We start from the raw sequence: 5,000 nt of genomic DNA, 5'->3' as shown, positions 1-5,000 counted from the left end.
GAATTTCCTTGACCTCTGCATATTGCTGTGATTTGGTGAATTTGTTACATTTCACTTTACATCATCTCTTTCTATATTTTCCTTTGTGATAGGGAAGTGGGACGCCCCTTTGGCAATCTGTCAGTGCCAACCTGAGCCGCATCCTTTCGCTGGGTATTTTCTAAGCTGGCTGACAGTCCTTAAAACAAGTATGCAGTTAAGCTGCTAAGGTAAGATTTGCTATATTAGCATACTTTGCACCATATATTAAGCCATAAATGGATCATCCTGTTATGCTTTAGGGTCCCCATCCTGAAATTCCTCAGTCAAGTGAATCTCTCCTCAAGACTAGAAATAGAAACAGTTCCCTTGCATTCTCCCACAGCCTCTTGTCCTCCTTTCTTTCATTTAAGAATAGTGATTGGGAAGTGTGGGATCTTTATGTGAACAACAACTGCAGACACAAACTTGTGCCAAGTTACTGGAGTCCCTTCAAACTTCTGAATTAATATATGGATGATTAAACAAAATGTTTGCCTCTCTGTCTTGTATTTGTGGGAATTTTTTTTTTCAGTTTTTTGGGGGCAAGAAATTTAAAACCCCAGTGTAACAGTGGCAGCTGGTCAGGCCTCTTCAGTATATTAAGATCAGAGAGCTGTGCAAAGTTTCCTAGCAAATAAACATAACCCATTAGTACAAAAATATTGAGGAACAGTTAACATATTCTAGTTTCAAGAAACCACTGCTGTTATTTTGAGTAGTTTTGATACAACCAAATCAAAGCGAAGATTTGAAATAGCTTTTCTGAAAGCCCAAGCCTAAGTCATAAATTATTCTACACCATGATTCGTTCAGATAGTAAAACCATACCTCTTTGCCTGACATTACTGAAATGTGGAAAAGGGAAAGTTAAAAATAAAATGAAACATTTAAATCTTTGCTGTTGAGAACTTCAGATAGATGGCAATATAGCAAAGTTGATAAAAGCAATTCTCAATTAGACTTTATTATTATTTTATTGAGGTATTATTAATAAACATCGGGGTGCAGCTGGTGATAACACTCTCCTAGAATTAGACAAGTGGACACAGAAGAAAAATAAAGGCAAGTTGTCTGTAATGAGAAAAAGTAGAAGGATGTGGATAAACTGCAAATGAAATGAAAAGCAGAAATATATGATATTTGCCCTTCAAGCCTTATCCAGCAGCCTTTAGCTGTACACTTAGACCTATCAACTTCTGCATAACAAGTTGAGAATAAGCTGTATTTATATGAGTGCAGAAGAGCTGTCTAGTTCTGAAGAGAACAGAATATTTTTTGATATTTTGGGGGTGTTTTTGGGGGTGGTTGCTTTGTTTTGGTTTTGGGTTTTTTTTAGTTTCTTCCCTTTAAGCCCAGTATATCCACAATGTTCTGTGTGTCTTCAGTTACTCTTTACAGACTTTGCTCCTGAAAAAATAAAAAATCCTAATTCCAATAAATTTCCTGAAGTTGACTATAAAAGGTAGTCACACACTAATTCAATAGCCTGATATTAGCTGTAATCCATAATATTATCAGCACTACACTGGTAACAATTACAGTGGCAATACATAACTGCAGTGTGTTTTGAGGGTAGTATTTTAATAAGGTAGGTGTTTAGTTCCCTGCAGCACATAAAACTGGTGATTTTGACTGCAAAGCTGCTTGGACTGGAAATCACAACCATTGCCAGTAAGGTTTAGAAAGTGTGTGCCAGGCAAGGGAATCACTGCTCAATGTATTTACCCTCTGGGGAGGTAAAACACAGATGGGGGAGTTAGGATTCTTCTAACATTTAGCTGATACATTAGTGGGTAGCAATTCTGCTTCAGGGATGTTCAAAGTAGTTCATCTACCAGTTGGGAATCATTATGGGCACTAGTACTGAGGATTAGATATGATAGAACAATAAGGCATTGTGGAAGTACCACTATCCTCCCCCCTCCCACAGACAAATGTTTCATAATCCTGGATACCCTTTTGCAGCTCTGGCTGTCCTTAAAAACAGTAGTTCTGGTTTAATGGGATGTTTTCAGTACACATACTAAGGACTTGTCTTGAAGAAAATTCAACGCTCATAGACAAATATGGTGTGGTCATGTGTATTTTGACCAAAATTATGTAAAATAACTTCTCTACATAAAATTAGTACTGTTTCTATGCGTATTCTTATCAGTTAGTTGGTGTGCGAAAAGCTTGACAAAGCATTTTGTATTTCAGTACGGGATAACCAAATGCAACAATGGATCTCTGGGATTGTTTTTATCCCATGATACACTAAGCCATGCTTAAAAACTGTAAATTTGTGATGGAGGAAGGGTGAGCACAGTTTGAGGAAAGGAAAAACATGGTCAAATATCAGAAGAAATCAACTCAGTGTCTGTTGAGCTGTGATTAGCTATCACCTGCTTACTTTTACCCTGGCAATCTCACCTGAACATATATTAATTTTTTCCTGCCTTTTTTCTATAGTCTTGAAGTTAAAACATTTTCCAGAATGTACAAACAAACAGCTAATTTCATTGCACTTCTGTCTGTATGCAGTGAAATAAAATATGATTAGCTAGCTGAAAATGTATAACTTTTCAATCAGTAGTTAATTCAGTCCCAGAACCATATTCATATAGATTTGAAACAAAATTGACCTTCTTGTTTATGTAATCTGTACATACAATAAGTGCCTGATTCGGTAACAAGCTACTCAACAATGTAGATTTTCTGAGACCCAGGAAAAGAGGCAAAATCTACCATTTTTCTGAATAAAGCCATCACCTGTGCACTGCAAAGACTCTGAAGTTTCTGCATTGGAAAAGGGAAAAATTAATATAGGAGACAAATTCCTCATGTTATGCAAAAGACAAAATTCTCACGGTCCATTGTGGAGCAGGTGAAGGAGCTGCAGGAGCAGGGAGGGGTAGGCCCCTTCTCAAGCTCTCTGGCACCATTCCACATGGCTGCTGCTGTATTTTGAGGGTAGGAAGTTTTGGGGCTTTGCCCCAGAATGGATACTGGAAAATACATGTGAGAGTGGAACCTCTGGGCTCGGCACTCGCTGATGTCCCTGAAGCCTGTGCTGGGCAGGCTTTCACTTTGCAAGGTGGAAGTGCAACTTTTTATTCTCCTTTCCAGACCTTTGGCTGAAAGGAACTAATTATGGCTATTTCTCTGCCTGCCTGTGTCAGAAATGGAGTAGGGTTTTGTCTTTAGTGTGGAAGAGCCCTGCCTGGAGGCCCAGTTGGGAAAGGTGCTGGGTATCCACAGCTCTTGTGGATTGCTGTGTAAGCTGACATTGTTCTGTGTCTCACAGAACTCCCTTCCTTATGAAAAACCTGAGAATATGTGGAAGCTTTAGCTTTGCCCTGAACTTTTGGATGCTGCTCTGTGGTATATTGAATGCTTGCTTCTACCTGCAAACTGGAAAGGTTTAATGGCAGAGTGAAACAACTAGAAATGCATGAATATTAATTCACCTCTGGGTGGAATTTCATTTTATGTGCTTATGTATTTTCCTCTGGTAAAATTTTGGGTTTTCTGCTCTTAGTTTCAGACAAACCCTTTTGTCTTTAACTTAGGATATCTTTATGTAAATGTTTAGTGGAAAGCTGATTTTCACTCTTCAGAAATGTGTCCAACTAACAAAAATAGCACTGTTGTATTCATTCAGTATTTACAGCATGTTAGTGAGTGTTAATGTGCCATCAACAAATCCACTGACTTGCACACCTGCATTTTCATGGTATGTGCATGGGGGAAGAGAAGCAGTGACTCACTCTTCCAAGGTGTCAGCACTGTAAATCGAGTGGATGGTGTCTTGTTGACTCTGCACATAGATGGAGATGGACTTGAAACAATAGTGCTGACAGAGGTGTGAATCCTCTCACCTCATCTTAATGGGGTGTTAAATTAAAAACTTAGTTATGACCACATAAACGTTGTTGTTAAGACAGTTGTCCACAGCACACAACCTAACATGAGTCATTGAACACATACATTTTACAGTATATTAAAGTATTTATATTGTTAATGTGTAATATAATAGAACCTACTGGATTTATTTCTAAAATTTGGAAATGCATTCTGTCTTTTGAATTACTACTTAAGTGTTTAGTTTATTGATGTGTGGTGTCATTTATAAATTCATAGTGTCTTATATGGCTTATTTAGATTGAGCGTGATTTCTGTTCTTCAGAAATGCATGTGAAATACATTATAATTTTCTTCTATTTTAAATAATTGGTTTTAAGAGTATGTCTGTATCTTGCTTTGTACTGCTGTACTGTGTCTGAACATGATACCTCCAGGCCTTTTGCATAGTCTGGGAGTAGTGTTTTGCCCCATATGCCACACATATTTTTTGGAGAATTGTGAGTTTATCAAAAAAGGTAGACTAGTCTCTGGAAAAAACACCAACAAACCAAAGCAAAAACAAACAAACAAACAACCCCCCCCCCAACCAATCAGATACAACCTGGGCATGCCTGATGCATTTCTTTGCAGACCTGCTGTCCATGTGTGATTGCTAAATAAGTATGCAGCAAATGCTTTGCATCCCAGTTATGTGAGCCTCATTGCACGTGTTAGAGCTGTCTGTGTGCACACTAAATCCAACATGTCTGGAATGTACCAGACTTGCTGGACATAAGTAGATCACCTGCTTGTTGTGGGATTTGGAAATCAGTAGATTGCTTCATTAGGTTTGGCAGGTTTGGGTCGTGTAACTAAGCAACGTATCATGAACTGCTAACTCTAAGCCTGGTCCTATTTTTCTGCTCCAAAGAGGAACAGTGGGAGTTTTTCATGCTTTGGTACAGAAGATTTCTCAGGTGGGCAGCACTGATCTCTCACAGGAGTCTGTTGGGAGAATATCTTCCATGTCTAGAACTTGTTCAGAAGGCATTAGTAAGAGAAGGTTCCTTCAGAATGGAGCCAGTGTATCTCTCTTCTACCTGGAAGAAGTAGAAGCCAGTACATCTCTCTTCTATCTAATTTTTCAGAGAAGT

At 38.4% G+C, this 5,000-nt stretch overlaps 1 protein-coding gene across 7 annotated transcripts in view; it reads left to right on the top strand.

The window, feature by feature from the left end:
* The window catches only part of ZNF536 (zinc finger protein 536), a 346,930-nt gene that overhangs the window by 113,101 nt on the left and 228,829 nt on the right, over window positions 1-5,000 (top strand). For all 7 annotated transcript variants that reach the window (XM_031061301.1, XM_031061295.1, XM_031061300.1 and 4 more), the window contains exon 5: window positions 93-209. The gene's annotated coding sequence lies outside the window, so the exon portion shown is untranslated. The remainder of the gene's footprint in view (window positions 1-92; window positions 210-5,000) is intronic.

The sequence above is a fragment of the Geospiza fortis genome, unplaced genomic scaffold (assembly GCF_000277835.1).
Source record: "Geospiza fortis unplaced genomic scaffold, GeoFor_1.0 scaffold79, whole genome shotgun sequence".
NCBI lineage: Eukaryota > Metazoa > Chordata > Aves > Passeriformes > Thraupidae > Geospiza > Geospiza fortis.
This window is presented reverse-complemented; position numbering and strand designations above follow the sequence as displayed.